This window comes from Nicrophorus vespilloides, unplaced genomic scaffold (assembly GCF_001412225.1).
Source record: "Nicrophorus vespilloides isolate i.1.1-1 unplaced genomic scaffold, Nicve_v1.0, whole genome shotgun sequence".
Taxonomy (NCBI): domain Eukaryota; kingdom Metazoa; phylum Arthropoda; class Insecta; order Coleoptera; family Silphidae; genus Nicrophorus; species Nicrophorus vespilloides.
The window spans coordinates 221,344-246,562 of NW_017095801.1; the positions used below are offsets into that span (position 1 = coordinate 221,344).

At 31.1% G+C, this 25,219-nt stretch overlaps 1 protein-coding gene across 3 annotated transcripts in view; it reads right to left on the reverse strand.

Moving 5' to 3' along the window:
- The window catches only part of LOC108564560 (rho guanine nucleotide exchange factor 10-like protein), a 183,705-nt gene extending 160,118 nt beyond the window's left edge, over positions 1-23,587 (reverse strand). For all 3 annotated transcript variants that reach the window (XM_017923664.1, XM_017923655.1, XM_017923644.1), the window contains exon 1: positions 23,408-23,587. The gene's annotated coding sequence lies outside the window, so the exon portion shown is untranslated. The remainder of the gene's footprint in view (positions 1-23,407) is intronic.
- Between the last annotated feature and the right edge of the window lie 1,632 nt (positions 23,588-25,219).

Genomic DNA, 25,219 nt, shown 5'->3' on the forward strand with positions numbered 1-25,219 from the left:
AAATACTATATCTAAATTTACAGCAACTGTAGAGGAGTGAGGAGGAAGAAGATGAAGAAAAAAGGAGGAAGGAACGACCGCAATACAACAACTTTCGGAATCCTGTATCATCATCCTTCTTTCTCTCTGCACATGTTTTTCGGTGGATTTCAAAAGAGCAGAAGCAGCTGCTCTCGTCACAATCTGTTAACGAGCGCGTGCGATTTTTTCCATCCTTCCCTCATATTAATACTATTATTATTATTGCCTTCGGATATACTGCAGCTCTTCTCTTTTTCATCCCCCACAACCTTGTGTATAAATATATACACAGACACACACTTTATATACGTATTTATTTATATTCTCTTCCCTTCTTGGTTGCCGTCTTGGCTGGCGGAGATTTGCCAAGGGAAAATATTTATTTTAGATTGTGTGCGCGTTAAAGGGCGCTACCCCGGCATGATTGGATCAACTCTTGACTGATGGCATGCTGTTGTTCCAAGGGGTTGGGCACGATCAACAACATTTTCATAATTTTCCCGATCCCATTTCGAACCAAGGAAAACTGTTTTTCTTATGCCTCGAGGCTTGCAAAAGAAAACAACACGTCCTATCATATTCAACAATAGACATTATTACCCACACCACTAAAGTAAACAATATTTCAATCTACTAATGGATGGTTCAATTAACTAAAACTTATAATAAGTAACTCTTTATTTTAGAAAATGAAAATTAATTACAAAAAATCAAATACTATTGCTCTTTAAGGAATTAAAAATAATTGAATGGGCGAATTTAACTAAAATATCGAGGTTCAAAGAAATTCAAAGTGTAAGGGATGTATTGAATGAAAATGGATTTGCATGGAATGTACCCATAGAAAGTTATGGACAAGCGAAAACAACACAACAGTATTTAAAATCAACTCCAAATATACTTAAACAAATTTGTACCTCAGAAAAATATAAGACCAAATAAATTATTAGTTTTAGGTGTTTTTTTTATATGGTCATTAGTAAATAGAAACTATGAAAATATATGCGTTTTTTCTAATTAGTAGATGTCCCGATGTGAGGAAAATAAAAATAAATGGTCACGATATTGCTCTTAAAATAGAAATACCACAAAAGTTTTTTGAAAAAGCGATATTGAATTGCATATTGAATGTTTTATCTAATATTGATGATCTAATTTGAATCTTTAGATTTTCCATTTGTCCACTGCCCAAATATATTCTACTCATTGCCAAAAACTGGCAGGTTGTGAATAACAAATAAAAAAAATTGCAGTAAACACAAAAACGATGAGAAAAATCGGTATAATTCCATAATTAATTACGTTACGTAACAGCAATTTCATCATAAAATGTAATAATAAAATTTGTAAAAATACAATATAGTTTTAGAAAAAAATAAACTTTTATTAGTCCAGAACTTTTATTTTTAAATAATTGGAAGTTTGGTAATGAAAAACAGAAAATAGTAAAGATTTCGTAGTTTAATTAGCGTTTGTGTTTATGAGTAATTAATATTATTGCAATAGAAAATTGTTTATGTATTAACAAAATACGTAAAAGAATAAATTTCCTTTATGTTTTATTATTTAGAAGTTAAAATTTTACGAGAAAACATCAAAAATTGTAAATAATTTCATACTTTAAATGATTTTAATTAATATTTTATGAAATATTTAGTTATTTCTACGTGCTTATTTCATAAACTAATAGATCAACAAGTAACGATCCTTGTTATTGCATATATAATTGCAAAACTATTCATTTTTTATTACAAAACCAATGAAGTCTTATGTAATAATGGTTTTCCAGTTATTCTGAAGAAACAATTTTTACAAACATTCTTGAGAAATTGAAAATCGTGAAGAATAATAGTGTATGAAACATTCTTTAAAATGTTTTATAGAATAACGGATCAACAAGTATTGATCCTATTATTGCTTGTAGAATTGCAAATGGACTCAACATCTATTACAAAACATGATCAGCAAATAGCGAACGTGGCTCGGTCCGTCCATCAATAAATGTTGCGTTTGAATTAACCATGTTTTTCTAATGATAATTACAGAGTTTAATCCACCGAAAAGCTTTTCGTCCTGCAGGACCAAATTACAAAACGCACAGGACGAACCGAATGCGGACGTTCGATTTTCAACAAAAGGGTGAGCGGAAGGGCAGCCGCCAATGCCACCACCAACATCGCCTAAACTTTAATTTCGCCATCAATAATGGCGCAAACAATTAGTTTAATGACAGCTAATTAGGTTCGGTGCTCGACCACGAATCAAATACCTGAGCTTTCGAACTTGCTTTCGGCATTAGTTGGACCGAGGACTCGCGCTTAATTAATTATATCCGTCCGTCTCCGCAGATTATTTACGTAATCCCGATATTTAAATTCGAGATCCATTACGAGATTAATATATGCATTCTCGTACCGCCACGTCACATAAAACGGCCATTACGGACTTACATGATTCGATTCAATTATATATATATATATACATGCACACACAACCGTATAAGTGTAATCGATAATTTTATTACCTCGCATTAACATTACGCATCAAACTTTGCATACGTTCGAGCAATAACATTGATATTATATTCACATTTATCTTCGTAATGTATTAACTATCTATGTTTGTACAGTGTACAGCATCTTAATCCATTAACATACAGTTTTTACATAGTATATAGAGACAATGGCTAATCGGTTACCGAACAATTCGGATTACGAACACAAAAATCGTGAAAATAATTGTAAAATGTTAATGTTGACATTTGAACACTTTCTACTAGAAATCAGGTATTACCAGAAATCTAGCAGATACCCACTAATTCTTGTCGCCCTGAACATGAGTGTCTGTGATTTTATTACCTCACATTAACATTTCGCATCAAACTTTGCATATGTTCTAGCAATAACATTGATATTATATTCTCAATTATTTTCGTAATGTGTTAACTACCTGTGTTTGTACAGTCTAGAGCATCTTAATCCATTACCATACACTTTTTATATAGTATAGAGATAATGGGTAATGGGTTACCAAACAATTCGGATTACGAACAAATGAGAAATCAGGTATCACCAGAAATATAGCAGTAGGGTTTTTGAAAAAGCAATAGTTTTATCTTTAATTTGCAAATTTGATTATTTAATTATCATCCGTGATTTTGTAGTAATGACAAAAGAAACGCAAAGATATGAAAAATCGCCGTATTTATTATATATAACATATGAAATAAATTGTGATACATTTTCAGATGTAGTATGGGTTAAGTATTATTAGTTATAATGTTTGAAATTTTGCATATTGTCAATTTTTTTGCATATTTCATAAATATATTCACATAACAAAAATATGTTGCAGCTAACTATGAAATTTTAGTACTAAATTATTACTGCTTTTCGACTTACGACAGGATTACAGTATTTTGGACGTAAGTTGAATAATTTGTTTTATATAAATGACATATGTAGTTAAAATTAATAGTTTTTACTTCATTATTTGTTTTTCATTGTAAATCGAGAAGTTACTATACAAATTTTTCATTAAGTTAATAAATTATTAAATTTGATAAATTTTCCGATATAAAATAACTAAATAATTATAAGTTATAAGGTAATGAAGGATAAAATAAAGTTTTATTACATTCATTAAACTAAGTTACTATGGATTAATTTATTTAAACTCTTAATTACTATTTACGTTTATACCGAAATTAGCGGGTATTATAAAAATGAATGGTATAAAACGAGTTAATTGCGAATTAGCTATAAAAATGTGTATGCGTTGGGCAAACGAAAGCTGTATAAAAAAATAGATTACGCGGAGTTAATAGTCGTCGGGGAAAATGAGGCTGTAAAGTGCACATTACAAAAAAAAAACTTGAATAACATTATCTAACATAAGCAACGTCTTCATGCTGAGTAGTAGGGTTGAAGATGTTTTGTTTGGTTTAAATGGTAACAGTAAAAAAAAATAGTTGAAGCGACTTCATTATAGTTGGAAGTAAAAGGGCTGCTCGACAACTGGAATTGTGTCAACAATTTAATGGTTGTTGGATGACGGTGCTGCGCTTCTTGGTATCCGATGGCGCTAATTACATTTTCCGGAGACGCGGAGAGTAAATTGGTTACCTGCTACCAGTAGACAAAGAAGAGAGACATCCAATTTTAATAATTTCACTTGGAATCTTCGCCGCTAATTATGTCGACTCAAAGGACTGTTCTCCATCATCATCATCATCATCATCTCTGCTACTATCTCTGTTTTGTGAGGTTTGCGTGCGTTTGTCGTTGCGGCGAGTGGAAATTGCGAAAGAAGAGGTCCACTTCCATCGAGTCTCCTTCTTTTCGGTTGTTTTGAAGGGCCACGCACCACTACAAGACCCCATATTTCAGCACACAATGTAACGTCGCCAGCTCCCCCATATACATTATTTAACCGGAGGAAGAAGGGCTGAGGGACGCAGACACATATATATGACGTTGAACACCCTCGGTGTGTTCGTGTCTGTGGGAGCCGGAGCCTCGGAACCATTGTGCAAGGACTTTACGCGGGATTTATGAATGTCTCACAAGTGACAGGGTCGCATGACTAAATACCTTATAAATGCCAAAATAGGATCGGGGCCTCCATTGATTCCGGGACGCGCATTTCGGAATTCGAGTGGAGGCGAAATTGACTTTAAATGAATCCAGAAGCTTACGGCATTATCCTTCACCCGAAATCCGTCACACTGTATTATTTGCAAACATCGCGCAGTTACATTATTCATCACCATTGTATATTACTTTATATCACCATCGGATATTAACATCACATCCCTACTCCGTAAGAATTGGCAGTGGAAAGCAATATTAAGTTAAAAAGAATAATCAAAATTGATTCAAAGTGTTAAAAACGTCTTATCTCTCATAAAAATGACAGTGAATCCTTGATAAAAGCATAAAAATGTTGCTGCTCATATATAATTTTAATTATTATTCTTACTTCTTATAATAATGCTTACAAAACTTTTTCTCTGATGTGACAAAAAAATATTCCAATTTCTTGTAATAATTCAAAGGTCAATTATTGTTGTTCTTTGATCGGTTATAACGAATATTGAAAAAAAAAATCAGAATAACTATGATAATAAGATTTATACTGGAGAGGTTGCAGCTCGAATGGATGAGATACTTTATTTACACGGTTTCGCTTTTACGCGCTTTAAAAATATTAAATTAAAAAATAAATGTTGAAAATAAACTACCTATGATCAAACGGACCATTTTTTTTGCCTTTCAATATTTTTGTCTGAAAAAATTGAAAAAAAAATCTATTTGTTTCACACGATTTTACATTCAAAATGTTTATACGTTTAGAGTGTAAATCAGGGAATAGTCGTAATTGAAAATAATTAGATTATCGATAAATTGGTAAAAATTAAAGAGAAATTTGGAACTTTACAATAAATTTAATACATTTATTCTATTAATATACAATATTTTTAAAATCTTTCTACTTTGATTAAGAGTTTAAAGATTGTTGCATCGTTAATATGTTTACTATTATCGAGATATCAAAGACATCTTGCAGTTAAATATGAAAATTTAATACTAAAATATAGTCACTTTTCGACTTACGACAGAATTCCCGTACTTTGGACGTAAGTCAAATTAATACAATTTATTATTCATGTACTTAAATATAACCATACCTTTTAGTTATTTGAGTTTTACATTTTTTTGTCTTTTGTGAGAATGATCGTAAGTTTGTACAAACATTTCAAATTAATTTTGATAAGAAATAAAATTTTCTGAAACAGACAGTTAATCACAATATATTTTTTTTTTATTGTTTTTCTTGAATATAAAAGATAAGTAAACAATAATGAAAATATAAATAAGTAAAGAGTAAACGTTACTAATAACATATCGAGAGGAATCGATAAGGACGAAAAATGTTGTGGAGCAGCGATAAACTCTCGGTCGGTATTAACCTCCGGAGGATTTCTTCTGGATAAATAAATAAAGAAAGTTAAGGAGATTTACGGCCGCGTAAGCGTGAAAAACTAAACTGCTTTAAAAGAAAAGCAACGGAATCTTGTCATATCACCTCGAACAATCTAGAAGAACTCCCAGGCCTTATTTGTCCCTTCCTCCCATTACCTAGTTTTAACATCGTTATCCTCATTTTTTTTTATTCTCTCTTTATTTTCTTCCTTCTGTCCTCCTCCACCTGCCTCAGACTAAATATAAAATGATATTTACAAAGAAAGATACCAAAATAAATTACATAACATAGATTATATATTTATCCTTATACAATTATTCCCAAGAAAAATGTAAACTTTCCGACCATAAAACGCACAATTTAAACAGAAAAATCAAGATAGAATTGTGGTACATTTTATTAACTGATTAAAAAATGCGTATCCCATAGGTTAAGAAACGCTGATAGAGCAAACGTATTTCGCCAGTTCCTCGCTTTGACACAAGGTGTCAGCTGTCATTAAGAAAATATACATCCCATAGGTTAAGAAACGCTGATGTAGCAAGAGAATTTCTTGATTTGACACAAGGTGACTGCTGTCATTAAAAAAATATGCATTCCATAGGTAAACAAAAGCTGATGTAGTAGAAGTATTACTCCAGTTCCTTGCTTTGGCACAAGATGACAGGTGTCATTAAAAAAATATGTATCTTATAGGTTAAGAAACGCTGATGTAGCAAGACTATTTCGATAGTTCCTTTCACACAAGGTGACAGCTGTCATTTTGCGACCCATTGAAAAAATGGTATGGATAAGAAATGCTGATGTTGAATATCGATACTGTAAACCCTAACGGTAACACAATGTACGTTTAATCCGGAAAAAACACTGTAGTTCGATTAAGCTCTAATCTATTAGGTAAGTTCATTACATGACTTCGAAGCAAAGACGTAATTGAGTCGATGGATGGATAATCGCGTCAGTCATTTTAATTTGCGAATATTGGAGGAAAGTGTCTTTGTCCTGAGGCTTTGTAAACCTGCGTGATTTATTAGGCCTTTGCTGCGAAGAGAGAGAGAGGCATAAGTTACCAGCGCGAAGTGATTGCGTGATTGATGCCGCACAATTTCCAAGGGAATTGATGATTTTCGTATGTGGAAAAGAAGGACCCCGGCGCAGGAGAGAGGAAAAAAAAAAGAGGTTTAAGGAAACGGAGTGATCCATCATCGCCCGCATAAATAAACCACCTCACCCAATCCCCCCCCCAACCCAAGTTTTAATGCCTCCGATTCGGAATGATGCAGTTACTTTTCGTTTTAGTATTAAATTGAATCCCACAAAGGAGAAGGCTTCCACTCCCGAGCTTCTGCTCCCACTGTTCCCTCCTGGCTATATCCTTTCTTTAGATATATATATTTTTTGTTATCCAAACCCTAATGGATACAAATTGTTATGGAAAATTGCATCCCAAACGGCGGAGGGATAATAAATTTCACATCATCCGATTTGGGGTGGGCCCTGGCTCTGACAGAACCGCTCAAAACGCGTATTTGAATAAAAAGGCTATTTGTTATTATTAGGAGACGAAGTATTTATTAGTCAATGTATATATATATATAAAAATTCTCCTCCTTCGTATATGAAAAGTGGATTTGGATTATGGGAATTTTTCAATTACCAAGTGGAGGCTGCTGCTGCTTCTCTTCGCCGCTTAACGTTTCGGGCATGAAAAAGCCTGAAGAACGGTGATTAGAGTCGAAATGTAAACAGACCGAAGTGCGGGAAGGCAGATAATAAGAGGCACGTTGTAAATAATAAGATTTACAACGGATTATCTTCCGTAGAGGTAAAGATGGGAACCCAACGTACCTGCACCGTCCACCTGCCTATTTTTCTTCTTCTTCAGTTTACTTCTCTCTTTTTTTTTGCTTTCGATGTTGGAAACTTCGGCCGTGAGAGGTCTGAGCGAGACAGAATCGAAGACGTGAAGAGTGGACAAAGAAGAAGAAGAAGAAGAAAAAGGAGGAGTAGAAGGAGGCGCTGCCCCGAAACGGTTAATTAATTTCCAAGGTGCACACACACACATATATACACGCTCACTTTCCAGAACTTCAGGTAGGTAAAATTAATTTACATCCTCCACCACTAACCACAATTTTAAAACTATTGATTATATTCGAACACGCAGATCGGATTCCTGTGGAACCAACCGCTAGCGAAACCATTATTTTCTGTTGTTTTTTTTTGGGGGAGGGGGGAATCGGACTGGACGTTACGGACAATTCGTCGTTCGCTCCTCTAATCCGATCCGATTAAATACCCGCTAATCCCACCAGATTTACAATTCTTTATCGAAGGCCGCAATAATTGAATCGATAAATAACATACTTTCAAAACAAATCGAAGGAACAACCCAAGCTGTATATATTGCTTCGATCCACTCTGGCTACAATTAAATTACTACCTACTAATTCAATCACTACGGAACTGTAATCAGAGGGTACGAGTTTGTAATCTTTCTTTTATTTAGTTTCAAAGCTACAGTTTATTCAATTTCAAGGTCACACGCAATAATTATTTTTTATGAGTTTTATTAATCTTAATTTGCCTTGCATTAAATCTTGCAGCTGTATAATTATCAATACTTAAAAATACAAAAATCTTATTTATATATACTTAAAAATAAGAATCTTTGTTCGCTTAAGTTTTGACGTTATAATTTATTCAGTTTCAAGGTCACAAAAAATAATTAATTTATATTGTATTCAATTTTATATCTATATAAATATCAGCAATTAATGTAAAGTTTAATTGTTTAAATTAATAACGTTAGTAATCTTTTTTTATAATTAGTTTCAACGTTACAATTTGTTAAATTTTAAAGACAAGAGTTAATAATGTATAAATTTTATTAATATTGTATAATTATCAACATTTAAAAAAAGTTTAATAAAAGTAAAATCTACAAACTTGTAATCTTTCTATTAATTAGTTTTGACCCTACAATTTATTCAATTTCAAAGTTATCCGCAAAAATTATTTTATAAATTTATTATATTTTTTTAATATTTTATACAAAAATTGAAAATTAAAAACAATTTAGTAAATTTTCACTAATTATTTTATTAATATTAATTTTTCTTGTATGAAATCTTGCACCTCTACAATTATCATCAATTTTTAAACAGTACTATAGTGAATCACCACTAATCGAAGCCGCACTATGCGAGGTACAAGTCAAGTGAAAATTATAAAAATTGTTAACGTATTGATATTTTTATCAAACAATGATTTGAAGAGTAAATTTTGAAAATTTTATATATATTTTTTTTGCTTTGTTTGCGGTGGATCGTCGAAGCAAACAAACTGTTATAGACAAAGATTTTAATTAAGATTTACGAGACGAGGATTTTCTTGCTGCTGGTTCTTCTCCCTTCTTGTGTTTCTTGCAGCCGGAGGCAAAGCGAATACGAAATGTTTAAACTAGATGTTGGTGGAATGGAAAAAAAAAGAAATTATGGGAAGAAGAAAAAACAGAATAAAAGAAAAAAAAGTGTATTAGTTTAGCGAAGTTTCCATGATGTCTGCGCCTGCAGCGACGATAGCAACTTAAGTGTATAAGTAAACAAGCAGCAATAATTAATAGGGAAATTAGTTCATTACTGAGCTGTCAGTGTCAGCGTCGTCGGTGCGTTCACATAAATTCCGCATTATCTAAACACGTTTATCTCCTGCTCCTTGCGAATACTTCCCGTGTGCCGAGCGCATTACGTAATGCAACCACACGTGGATATAAATTTAAAAGGGGTGGAGAAAAAGAGAGAAAAGAAAAAAAATTGGTATGAGGATGAAATAAGAGGAGGAAAGGAAATGTATGCAGCGAATAGGGGAGTGGTAACAGACGATGTGCACTAGATCCGACGTTGATCATTTATAAAATAGTAATTGGCACGCAAATTTTCGACCAAACTTTAAAAGAGGGAGAAGATGGGAGTTTGTGAGAGAATGAGAGAGAGAGTGAAAAATAATAAAACAAAAACAAGCGCAAACCATTAAGGCGATTTACTGTTACCCGAAGAGAGAATCGCAATTTAAATATTCCCGCCGAACAAACAAAACGAAAAAAAAAAAACAATATTACGGGCACTATTATTCTGCAATCGCCGAGCGGAATTTATTTTTCAACCCTTCTATTTTTCCGCTTTTCGATCGGCCCGGATGGATTTGATTAAAAGCTCCAACGGACCGGAGTTAAAAGATTACAAAATAAAAGCCCTCTCTATTATTTACTCATTTTTTTTTTAATTTTTGATCGATGAATATTAATAGACTCATCATTCGGTTCAATTGTTAAATTTACGACAATTATGAAAAAATAACAAACTCATATAAATTATGTATAAATAAAATATATATAGAATGAAATGCTTTTTTGATCAATTGCCAATTTTCATTGGAAATTTTCAAAAGATTATTTACAAATTAAAACCATTTTAAATTCAATTGTCAAATTTATGACATTTTATGAGATTATGAGAAACTAATTTAAAATATTTATGGCTTCAATTGACATATTTTCAACAATATGAAAATTAAAAACAAATCTAAATTATGAAATAAATTGCCAATGTTTGAATGCAAATCTTTATTTATAACATTTATGAGAATAAAATATGAATATAAATTTTGTATAAAAGGTGAAAATTTCCATTGAAAAAAGTTTCAATTTTCTGCAGCTTATTTCATAATTATGAAAAGTAAAACTGATTGAGATTATTTACAATTTTTTAATATTGTTTTTACTAAATCTAAGTTAAGTCGATTATTATGATATTTTCAAACGAAAGCCATTACAGCCATTACAGTGGAACCTCAAAAATTAACATTTATTCTTTTCTGAATTGCTGTGGCAAATTTCTCTTGTAAAATGAATCGCCTCAATAGTATTTTTTCAATATTTATGAGAAAGAAAAATTAATATAGATTTTGTATTAAAAATTAATCCTTATGATAAATTGTGCATTTTCATTGAAAAAAGTTAACACGTATCACGTTTCAAAATTATGAAAAGTGAACACTAACAGAAATTATTTTCAAATCAATTGTAATGTTAATTTAGATTGTTTTTTTTTCTTTGAAATATTTTTTCTATATTATTTTGAGTAAAGCAAAGTTAAGTCTATTACTATGATATTTTCAAATTAAAGTAATTATACAGTGGAACTTCGTTTAACGTGCACCTCGCATAACGAGCAAAATTAATTGTAGGAAAAATGACTCGCATAACGAGTGACGATGAGAAGAGAAGTTCCGGATTTCGCGTCTGCTACATCATTTATGTATCCATATTATGTGTATTTTTTTAATGTTTCACTATAGGAGTAAAAATCCTGGAACGGATTAAACTCAATAAGCGAGGTTCCACTGTATTTTAGTTCAGTCAGGTGTACCAACTTTTATGCAGAATGACACATGATAATAGCTGATTTAACTAATAGAAATTGGTAATCCTGATGTATTATTATATAACTATTTTGACACTTAAAAAGAAATTCTTCGAAAGTTCATTAATAATCGAATAAAATTTATTAATAATTTGGTGGATTTCTGTGGAATAATTCCCTTGTAAAATGAAAAAAAAATGCATTGGCCTGAAACCCTGAATAAATGTAAGAAATAATTTTTCATCAAACACTGAAGTTATAAACTACAGTGAATATTTTAATAATTTATAAAACAAATCTATGAAACTAAAATTATTATTACATGAACAAAGAATTTTTCATTTAACAAATTTCCAACCATCAAACTTAATTAACTTTAGAGCAAACTAATTTTGAATCAAAATTAATTAAATTTCCTATTAATTACAAAAAAAAAGTACCTACATCCGGTGATTATGGAACAGAACCATTCCACCGGGCAAACTTCAAACCTCAGTGAAAATCTGCACAGCGACAATTATGTAAAACATCCATTTGGCAACGAGTCCGTGCACCCGAATATCCTAATTCCGAAAGCATTCCTTTTTAATTACACCGTATTTCGTTTGAGACTCAAATCCTTCGAGCCTTCATTTACTGACGTGACAAGTATTAAATACGCTTCTTCATACAACTTTACACTTTACACATTCACGTGTAGTAAAAAAAATTGTTCATTTTTCATATTTTAAAATACAAATTTTTAACATAGATTTTTTAAAATGAGCAGTTTTTTTTTTTGCTTCCACGGATGGAAACGCCGCAGCTGCGACCCGGATTTCAACATTCCAACCCTATGCAATATTAATTATTATGTAATTTTTTTTTCGTTCCACAGTGCAGATTGCAAACATTATTATTTTTTGTTATGAGAGCAAAGCGCACATGCTGTTGGAAATATGTATATATAAAAACATATAAGCTCAATTATTGTTTTCTGTAATATCGTGTAGTAACAGTGGGAAAATGCAAATGAATACATTTTTTTGTTGTTCTCGAAACTTGTTTTTTTGCATTTGGCTGTAATTATTCATTGAATTAGATAACACGCACGACCTTCTTAACATATAGGCACACTAGGGGACCACAGTTGCGGTCTACAAAGTTTTCAGGGGCCCACGAAAGTTTTGGAGGCTCAAGAGAATTAGTTGAGTTACAAGTTGAAATACCGGTCTTCATTCATTTTTTCATAAAAAAAAAATGTTAAATACATATTTTATCGTTAAGAATTTAGGGCCCACGCCAACCTTAATGTGTCCCTACAATTAATCATTGAATAAGGTTACACGCACGACCATCTTATCCCTTAGGCACACTAGGGATCACAGTAGTAGATCACAAAGTAAGGGCCCACTATACTTTTTGGGGCCCACAACTAATAGTTGAATTATAAGTTATAATTGCGGTTTTCATTTCTTTTACCATGAAAAAAAAGTCAAATTAGAATTATAGAATACATATTTTGTTGTTTCATATCTAGGGCCCACGACAACCTTAATGCGGCCCTGATTACACGTCACGCGTGAAATGTGTATTCATTGTGCATTATTTATAATAGTTGTAGTGTTTCGTTTGATCACGTAAAATAAATGTTTGGGAAACGTGTGGCATATTAACTAGGTGTGTTAGCATGCATTTGTTTACAATGAGAAACGAGAGTATAGGCGGTGTTCGAAAGTAGTTTCAACTCGTATCTGATCTCAGTTGGGAGAGAGAGACCTTATATTGATTTGGGTTCAGTTTAGATAAAGTCGAGAGAAAAACGTTCGAATTTACAAAATTTTCCATTCTAATTCAGCGCCCAACAAAATTATGACTAAGAACTAACCTTTATCAAATTCAATGCATTTTATGTAAAAGTTAATAATTAGAATTATATAAGTAAAAATAATATATAATCCAGTTTCACTATAGTATGTATATATTTTGAAACAAACTTTAATTTGAAGTCTTCGATTAGTCCGCTTTCAATCAGTCCGAGTTATTAGCGAAACCAATTAAGCGGACTATGCGAGTTATTGCTTCAGTACATTTTAAATAATAAGTTAATAAAACAGCGTTCCATTATTTAGCAACACCTCGCATAGTGCGGCTTCAATCAGTCCTGGTTCACTATAGTGTATACAAAATTTTAAAATAAACTAAATTTAATATCCTCGATTAGTCCGGTTTCAAACAGTTCGTCATATTAGCAGTGTTGATTACCCGGATTATGTGAGGTATTGCTGTATATGCATAGGATTTAATATGCGAATAAACCGATTCCAATACCAGAGAACATTAATGAATATTGCTTCGGTTGGAATGCAGATTACTAATGTAATTGAGTGAGTGTGAAATTCCATTTTTCGTAAAACTGAGGGGATGAGTACGTGACGATTTTCGCTAATCTGCAAATATTTGAATTGAACTCAGTTGATTTTGCATATCTTCGTTCGAACTCCATTTGTGTAACGCTTTTTCGCATATTCGCTCATAGATTTGCATTCCGACGTTTGTTTGGCTTATATCAGTCTTCAAATAACAAACACTGGCCTGAATCATCTTTGGGAGCGTAGTTAAATATTGCTCTAACAATTAGATCATTTCGCCGAGAAACGTCGAAGCGTGTAAATAATGGCTTCCCATTTATTTATTTCCCTTCTACAATATGTTATTTTTTAATATATATATATACATATTCCCCGAGTTTCTTTTGTGATTCAAATATTTTTTGATACAACAAAAAAAAAACTGAACGAATTTATGAGCGTGTGCTTTGTCGAAGAACATTCAAGGAATTCAATTTGCCTTGGAGGGTAAGAAGAGATGTCTGGGCCCTGATAAAAGCAATTTGCGGTGATATTTGGTTTTGTGGGGAAGCTCCGGGAAACGGTTTGTTCGAAAGAGCACTTAATCAAATTTTATGATTAGGGGAAGTAATCGCTTTTAACAGCAAATTAACTCCGTATGGAAATGGCACAGATTACGTTTAGGTTGCCAATTGAAACTTGGCCGTGGAGGAGAGGCTTCTTCGTTACACGAAACTTTTCCTCCAGCATCACTCAATTCATAAACACAATCATCTACTCCCCTTTTATTAAACTACAGTTTCGAAAGTAGACGAAGTTACAGTAGTTTGTAGAATCTATTTTACAGTTATAGTATAAACTTACTTAATTTATAAACCAACTAGTTGGAACAGAAACTATTCAAAATCTTAGTACTTTACTACACTATTTTTTTTTGACTTAATTAACTTCGCTAAACTAACTTGATTCAAGAAACTGTATGTGTTTATTATCAGAACCTTATTTTTCAGTATTTGTTGTCCCAATTATTTGCAGTTAGAACTATTTGTTGACCAAATATCCTCTATATTAATTTACACGCTAGATTAGGGGGTCGGCAACTCGCGGCTCTAGAGCCGCATTAGACTCTTTAGTTAATAAAATGCGGCTCCCAACTCTCACAACGATGGCTTTTAGACTTTTCTTTATATAAAATAAGCAAGTTTACAATTGAACATTAACATAAAATTTAAACTAAATTATATTTATTTATTTCTCCATTTTTTTTTATTCCATAATTTTTGCTTATAATAATTCAAATAATTATTGCAATAAATAATAATACTATTAATATGTAGAATTGTGAATAAAGTAAATATTAAAACTATTTAATAGTCCAGTGATTCTTCAGTGTTTATGAGGTTGCAGAAAAATTGATGACAAACGGGATGGTATGTTTTTCTACACATACCCATTCTTCGAGGGTCCTTTAAATTGTGTAAGAGAAAAAGGGGTCGCAGACCATAAAGTTTTAGAAACACTATAATAATCAATATGAAAACACAGACTTTGACATTCCTTTCTCTGTACAATATTTGTATATTTATATTATATTATCATGTCGAATTATGAATTCCCTCATGCTGTTATTTCCTTTTGTTGTCGTTCCATAACACGCCGGGTTTCGGTAGAGAGAGAGAGAGAGAATTATTATTATTATTTTTTATTTATTTATTTATAGAATAGCGGACATGAAATATTCAGGAGACGCACAGACACAAAAGAGTGGAATAAGTAATGAAATGCTCATTTTTTCACGAGCACATTTAACTGAAAATAATATAGCGAAGATAATCAACGTGAAATGTCAAGAGCTTCTTCACGCAACGAAAACTCAGGGTTTCTTTCAACCATAAACAATATTTTTTGCTTTTCATTTAAAATATTGTAATTTGGTTTGGTGTGTTCTAAGTAATTATATTTCTGACTGTAAGACGCATCTTTTTTAAAAGTAGAGAAATTTATAGAAAAGTAGAGAATTGGGTTGCGTCTTATGATTGAAATATATTGAAAAAAATTGAAAAAATTATCTCAAAAAATATTATAATTCCGATTGTTTCATATTTATTTATTCAATCAATGTGTGCTCGAGATTTTATGGGATAATATTTTATATATTTGTTTAAAAAAAAATGAATGCGCCTTATAAGTCCAAAATTCAGATATATGATTGTTAATGAATGTTAATCAATCTATTGCTCTGTGTGCACTAGACACGAGATTTTAAGTTTTTTGTTCTAATATAACGTTTTATAGTCTGAAAACTATTGTAATTAAACTAATTGAGCAATTATTTATTAATAATGATAGTCAATAAGTTTGAGAACCACTAGTTTAGATGATAAATTGAGTAAATTAAGATTTCATTAGTTACATGATCTATTCTTTGAATTGAGCATTTTATAGTCCCAAAACTATTGTAATTCAATTAATTGAGTATTTATTAGTTAATAATGATAGTTCAATATTTACTTGAACCCATTCAATTTCGAGTATAATGCGCAAAACGTATACTCAATTTAGATAAACTTTGCGCATTATAATTGAGTTTTTACGGTATTTTTTTAATGCGAAACATATGCCAATTCTACTTGCACTTCATGAAATTGTTTAGTTGATAAATTGACTAAATTAAGTTTTTAATAATAGTAATTACATCCCTTAATACAAGTTTAAAGGATTATAATTGCGGAATAAACTGTTTAAGTTGTTGAATTGTATAGTTGGATTAGAAGACGTATCTCTCGAGTTTTAGAAATCTTCGAACATATTCAAATGACTCGCTTTCGCAAGTCGTTACCGAATGCAGTGCGCATTCCGCAAGTCGGTCATTAAGTAATCGCCGTTGCGGTGGTTCGTGATTCTGCGTTAATTGCGTTTCGGGATCTCGGGCCAAAATGGCCTTCCAAATCGTGGATCCAAAACGTGTAGAAATTGAAACGTCCATCTCCGTCATGCGGATAGAAAGTAGATGGAACTGCAGTTCAGAAACTGTCACGAGAGGCGGCGGCGGCGACGACGAAACTTTCCTCCTCATCCTGCGCTTTTCAAAGCCGGAATTGATTCCTCTGATCTGCAGCTAATTCGGCTACTGCACTGCTGCTACTACTACTACCTCTTTAGTGCTTTTATATATTATTTTTTTTCCAGGAGTTCCGAAACAACCATCGCACCATTTGTTACCACTTTACATTCCATTCGAATCTTGCAACTCCTCAGAAGCCCCAGGGGTTTTCACTTCTGCAAGTGCTCCCTTGGCGATTCGCCCCTTTCCTCTTCTTCTTTTTCTTCTTATTTTATTTGTGCTCTTCCTCCGAGAACCGAACGGAGGCAAAACAAAAACACGGCTTGTTTGATCACTAAATAACGCATTCAAGTTCTATCTCTGCTTTATTGGGATAATTCGATTCCGACAAAACCGAAATTCGTTCCAGCATCGATCCGCATTCTATTTGTTCATAAATGCATTATATAATCTTGTTTGCTTTATTTTCTTTTTGCTCTTCATGTGCAGGCAGTGATTGGAGGAATGTTAAACGTCTCTTGCAGGAAACTGGAATAAAGCGCATGCATTCGCGTCTCGTTCCATTCTTTCATTCTCCGACATTATGCATTATTTATGTGAACTGGTTTTGACCTTATACTTCATTAACAACTAAACGACCTCTATTTTCTTTTACTTCTCATTCTCTAAGTACAAATAACGCCTCCGCCTTTTCCATCAATAAAAGCGTTTTTGTTCTGCATTCAGGAAAAAAAATATAATAACAGAACACATGCAAATCATGAAATACACTTTATTTCCAAAGACACAATTACTAAAGTTCAATACAATTGATACGCAAATATTACAGAAAAAATCCAATTATAGAAAAGGCAAAAAAAAAATAACAAATGTCATTTTTCTAGAGTTTAAATTGGATAATATTATAATAAACGTGAGCTCAATTATAGAGAATTCACGCTATATTAGTCAACGTTCTTTATGTCCAAAGACACAATTACTAAAGTTCATTGCAAGTGTATTATGTACAAAACATGTTATTTCAAATTGATGTCACGCACAATTACGTGGCAAGTATTACGTAATTAATAGTTAAACTGCAATGATTAATTTTTCAACAACAAAAGCCAATATTTACGTAACAAAATATAATTTGGATCTGTTTTAATTCCATGTTATATATGTACAAAATTAATAGTGAAACTGTATTGATCAATTTTCTAGTAAATAAAACAAATATTTACATTTTTTTAATTTCAAGTTATAAATTACATTTTTTTACATGTGCAAAATTCAATACCATTATAAAAAAAACAAGAACTTAAATATAGAAAAATTTCATAATTATGTTGTGAATTAATTTGGAAAGACAATTAAAATAAAATCAATATAATTTCATTTAAACAAAACTAATTATTTGAATAAAATTTTGTAATTATTACAAAATTAATTGTGAAATTGTATTGATAAATTTCCGAGTAATTAAAACAAATATTTACTTCACAAATATTATTTTATATCAATTTGAATTCCGTGTTATAAATTGTTAAAAAATCCTAAACTAAAACTGAAACAATATAATGACAACAATATAATGAAAAAAAGTGTAGATAATTCATGTTAATTTATTTATTTGTTTTTTTTAATCCCAATTATATAAGTCGATATCTTCTATGAAATTTTATGAAAACAAAATTACTGTAATATTATCTCGCATAGTGCGGGTAATAGGTTCCGCCAATATCCCGGACTTTTTAAACCGGACTAATTGAGTACTTTCAAAAGGGAATTAGGGAAAAGGGAAATAGAATTTATTTTTATGTTAATGAAAAATTAGTTGATTTAGAAATGTTCAAACCGGACTGATCGAAGCCTATACGAGGTATTTGAAATTTTCTGTATTTAAAATTTACAAAATCATAATTTTTTTACTATTTCAATTTTCTACCAATAAAAGTCAATATTTAATTTCAATTCTATGTTATTTTCTTTTGGTAGAACAAAATTGTAATTGTTATTTTCTAATTAAAAATTCGCCTTTGAATGTTTGTTAAAACAGGGCACATTATTTAAAAGTAAACAAATGATTGAAATACTCATCACTCATTCAATCAATTTCCAATAATTAAAATCAGTATTTATTTAAAAATTCTCCTTCGTTTCTCTGATACTTTTTTTTTAAGAAAAACTGCGGCAAAATATATACAAAAGTAGAGCATATATGCACATAGCTTTTTAATTCTTCATATTTTATTTCCAACTAAGACATAATAAAAACTTTGACATAATTATACAAAGCAAACCACCATAAGTTTACAAAATATTACTAAAGATACAATTAAAAAGTTCAATATAACCTTCAATAAAACAAACCACTTTATTTGAAATGAAAGTCACGTGCAAATTACGTGATAAAAATACTTTAAACGTGAAACTGCGATGAGAAATTTTCAAATATATCAGTCAATAGTTTCATAATAAAAATCATTTTTTCGTTTTTAAACCATGTTAAAATTCTAGTGTTAAAATCTGTGTTATTATTTAAAAAAATGAGAGCGCAAATGTATAGAATTCACGTCACATTTGTACATTTTTTTTTAATAAATAATAATTTTGCATGTATGCAAATGCATACGTGTCACGGCGCGCCGCTCAATTTATATAATTCAATATTAATTACACGCGAAATTTGCACAAACCCAATCGGATTCGAAATAATGAATGCGCGTGAATTATGCACCGTGTTCTCGAACTAGTTTGGACACGGGGGGTGAATATGAAAACACAAATGCTTCAACTCGAAATAAATCAAACAAAAACTAAAATAAATGAATAAGGGCTTCGATTGTAATGGTAGAATGTCCTGTAAGAAAGTAACGTACTTGGAGAAAGAGAGAAAGAGAAAATTGGCTTTTGAAAACCCGTCGGAGAGGACCCTCGATAAGCCCTTTGTTGGCTTGCTCTCTCGTCAAGCATCGGCATAAGGTAGAAAATTGCGATTTATTAGGGTAGAATAAAGATGCAATAAATGTGATTCAAAAGCTTCATAATAATGCAGGTTTTGCAACAACGAGAGAAAAAAAAAGTAAGAAATAATAATGTAGATTTGCAGACGTTAATAACAACAACATCTGAGTCTGATTATCAAATCAATTTGTTTCCTTTCTTGGTAAACTGCGTGGAATAATGATAATAAGTGCGGCATTCGCGTGATTTAATTCCCAGTCAAAATGACGAAAATTGCATGCAATTAAGGTTTTATATGTCTCTAGTAATTACACATCTGCAAGACGAGAAAACACACACAGCGAAGCGGACAGAAACGAGAATAAACGAAATAATTATAATTGATTCTGATCCTTCATCCAGGACATACACAAAGCAAATAAAATTACATTCTTTTATAAGTTAATATTATCATTAATGTATTTTTGTTTGTTTCTGTCATATTTCATAAAATATTGGTAGTCAACTTATAAGAAATTTATATAATTATAAAGTTGTCAGACGAGCGTCGGATATATCCGCCATATCCTTTACACAAGTAGTGGTCGAAGTTTTTGATTAAGCTTCATTATACAACACAACCAACTTTGCACAATTTTTTCCTTCTTATCAGTGCCGCATTACGGTTGCCGTGGGCCCTAGATACCAGACCAGAAGTCGGTGCAGTACATCTTTTACCTAACAATTAAATGTGTATTCTTGATTTCTAATTTTTTTTTTGTGGGTCTCAAAAAAAATTGCCGTGGGCCCCATATTATGTGCTTAATGTGACGTATGGATAAGAGGGCCCTGCATATTTTTTCATTTAATTATAATATAGACCATATTCAGATAAAAAAAAAATCCTGGCCCTTTGAGAGCCCTCTCGGTGCTTGCAGCAAAAGGGCCATCGTCACCAGTCAAATGAATGAAGTTCAGCGAAGTCGATGTTAAGGATAGCAGCAGATTCAAAGGAAATAGTGAAATCGCAGAGCATCAATATACTACTGAAGTTAACCTACAAGACCACAGTCAACCAATAATTAAATCGTCATAATAGTAAATCCACCAGGAAAGATTATCCATGTAATGTCAACCGCGATCTTAAATTTATTCAATGTTCACATTCATAAACAGATTGTGAATAAAAAGTTATACGACATAAAAAAAACTTATACAGAATAACAATATAAAGTATAAAATATCTCATATTTTAACTATTTGTAATAGATACTCCATGAAATAACTAATTATTTTACGATTTAGCGGCGACATAAACATTAATTGAATTTCATATTCATTAAATCTGCTTTTCTCCAGAAACATAAAGATATAATCAATTCAACTATAATAAAATTTAATTACCATCAAACCATATTTAGATTTCCTAAACAAAACATAATTTTTAATAATAACGTTTAAATTATTCGGTTTCCACAAATCGCCGTTAGATTACGTAAGAAATTGTTGAAAAAAAATCATGGATGATTAAATAGAATCCTACTAAAAGTCCTTTAAGAAAAAAATGAAAGTATTATTATAATAATAATGGTAGTACACTAATTGCATTCCGATGTTTACAACACGTCTTACGTAACTTGTTTCTATTCTATAAATATTTATTTAATTTAATTTTATAATTGAATTTTTAAGCGCATCCACAAAAAAAATAATAACTACGACTTAAAGGTTTAACAGGATGATGATGGGAGTACCTCTGTTAACGGATTAAAGTCTAATTGGGAGTTGGGAGGATGCGTATCAAGTATGTTTATTTGACGCCAGTCGATTCGATAATTGAATCACTACTACCGAGTTTATATCGCTGTGCATTGTTTGCGAGGAAAAGGAAACATTAATTAGATGGAACGAGAAAATAAAATAATAAAAATAAATGAAGAAGGGGGACGAATTAGGTTCAATAAATGAGATTATGCGTGGCAATTAATCACCGAGTCCTGGGAGTTTGCTTGAGCAAATAAGGAAGAACGAAAAAGGAACTCGTTTTCGTTGGGATCCGCTAAATTGCATTTAGATCCTTTTTGATGAAATTGAATGAAATTTTAAGACAGGACGAGAAAAACGTAATTAAATAAGAGTTGATTGATGACTTAAGCTTATTTTACTTTAGTTAACATTAATACATAAATGATTATTTGCTAATAAAGATTTTTAAAGAAAATTTCCAATAAGCAAATGCAAATTTAACTGCTCAATAAAACTTAACAAAAAGATTTAAATTTTACAATATGGAAATTTATAAAGCAAAATTAAATTTAATAAAATAAAGCATAATTCGGTTTCGATTAGTCCGGATTCATTATAGTCCGGTTTGAACAAAAGAATCTAAGAATATCATTTTTTTTGATTATACAGTCAAGTCTCTTTTTGTGCGGTTTTAAAGTCCTCGATTAGTCCGGTTTCAAACTTATATTAAATAATTTTGAATAATTATACAAAAATTTAAATAATTTTCATTGAATATTTGCAAATAATGACAGCAAAAAAGACAATTAACATGTATATTCCTATGGAAATTTATAAATCAATATGAGAAAAATTTAATAAAATACAGCAAAATCCGGTTTCGATCAGTCCGGATTCACTACATTCCGGTTTAAACAAAAGAATCTATACTTATTCTTAGAAATGAGTACATAATTTGTACACATAAATAAATCTTTTTATTCTGTTTATACAGTTTCAAATAATTGGCGGAACCTATCAGTTTATATAACATTAATATTAAATAATTTTGTATAATTAAACCAAATATTTAAATTATTATCATTGATTATTTGCAAATAATGGCAACAAAAAATAACAACATAATTGAAACATAATTTAGAACAGTCAGTTTTAAATTCGGTAAACAAATAAGCCTTCATTCGATTCGAAGTGGATTTCACTGAGCAAACACAACAATATTTACTTTTTTATTGGAAACATCGACGTTTTTACAAAGCAAATAAAAATCGTTTCACGAACGTGCAAATCATTTGCTACATCTTTCCCACATCGACGACAAAGGACATTTCGCTTAATTCAACAATTCCTTGAATTTATTGTTTATTTATTAACAAATAAAGCTTCCAATATCGTAACAATTCAATCTTCAGTTTAAACAACAAACAAATTGAATAAAACTGTCAACTCAAGTGCTTTCAGTTCTGTTGATCCTCAAGAAATGAAGAACTTAATAGCATAATTAGTATAAAAAAAAACATGATTAAATGTTTTCAATGGAAGAAAATATCATTAAGACTCTTAATTTTGTTGATCTTGAAGAAATTAAGTGATTTTAATTTTGGAAAATTTTATTATTAATATAAATAATTTAATTTGCTAATTAATTTATGATTAAAGCTTGAACTAATAATAATTACTTCGTTTTATAATACTGATTAATGCTCTAAAAATTCATATAAAGTAATATAATTACCGAATGTTTTTGGTTTGTAACTAATATTTAAGTTTAAGTTTACTTGTAATGTGTATTAATTAAATTTGAATTTGTGTATTTAATTGGAATTTTATAAGTCTGATGTTTTGATTAGTTTATATTGATAATTGTTGTTCTATCAAGAACTGTAGAAATGTAATATTGGATGAGTACTTACGAATATTCATTTAAGTCGTATCCAAATAGTAAATTACAAAGGCAGGAAGAACGGGGTGAACAAAATCCAATGAGATGTCCCAAAAAATAAAACAAAATATGCGAATAGCACACGCGATCCAATGAACGTAACCGTAGGTCGTCGTAGATGGTTCTGGTCTTGTTGGATGCTAACGACACGGCGGCGCACGTGAGACTGGTTTTTGGTTTTGGAGCGCGTTCGGAACGCAAGCGTAGTTCGTTGCCGAAGAAGTAGGAGAAGGATGAAGCCGTCCGTGGTAAAGGAGGAGAAGGAAGGAGGTGGAGGACCTAAAGGTCCCGCGAAGTTGTCACTCTCGGAACCATCCTTTTGTTGTACACGGGCTATGAGAAATGGGCTCTGTTCCTTCGGTGATAATGACGATGATGACGCGTCCGTTGAAAACAAGTGGTAGATTCTTATCGAGGATCCGAACATCCTGATCCCAGAAGAAAGACGAGCGCCCCGATGATGGAGACAAGAGAAGAGAGGAAAGAAGTGAAGAGAGAAGGAGAGAGAGTGTTAAGCACTCGTTGTACCATTTTAACCATCGCCGGGCCTTTACATAATGATAATTTAATGCATCTCCGGACTTCTTCTCACGTCCATTCCGAAAGCATTAATCCATCGCGAAAATCCATACGCTAACAACATTAATTGCACAAAGGATAATTACAAGCTTTACAAGTCTCATCCATTTCTTCGCGTGTTCCCATTTCAGGATAACACACTATAATTGTTATTCTATTAATGATTCTTTAATTGCACATCTCAAAAAAAAAACTTTCCAAAATCCATTAATTATTTACTTATCTGTAAAATTAAGATGAAATATCAAATTTTTATATCTAAATTAATTAATTAATTGTAATTGCTTTTTGTATAAACTAAAGCTTAGTTTTTGTACAAAACTAATAGTTTTATACAACAAATTAATAGTTTTAATTAAGTTTCAGTTGATTTGTATAAGTTTCAATTAGTTATTTAAACTAATTTATAGTAAACTCCAAGTATAAAATAAATAAAGAAATCAAGATATTTTATGTGTAAGTCAACCCTTGAATAAACCGGTTAATTAGTACCGTGTTCTTCAAATTGAGTTATTCAATACTATATAGTTTATTATACACTCTTTTTATGCGGTTTTGAAGTTAAGCGGTTTTTATTTCAAGAAGCATTTTTTATGCTGACTATCTCTTCTAGTGATGAAAGTGATTTCGAACCAATTCGCAAATTATGCCGAACACTCTCATATAGCGACGATAATTCTAAAGAAAAAAATGTGAAGAAAGATTAACTTTCATAAAAAATTTCTGTATTTTTTTGTAAAATTTTTCCGTATAAATTTAGAAGCAATATGTTAAGATTATATTTTTCTGAAATTTAATAAATTTGTCTATGATTGTTAACGTTTTTATAACATTATGAATATACATTTCAGAAAGAATATAGTAAGAGTAATTATTTTTCTGAAATTTAATAAACCCTTTTTTATACGATTTTCGGTATATTGTAACTCATTGATTTAGTTTTATGCGGTTTTAAAAAAATATGGAACGTATCCTTTATTTATTTTACACCGCCTCAAATCGGCGGCCCGCGGGCCATATTTGGCCCTCTTAATATGGCCCGCAGATACATTTCAATTATATATTTGGTGTTAATCTAATGTATACTAAGCTTAAAAAAAATCCGAACGGTCAGCTACTTTCACATCATGTATTCTGCCTGCATGCAATTTGAGTTTGAGACTAATTTATAGTTACGTAAAAGATCATTAAAATTTAGTTTTAT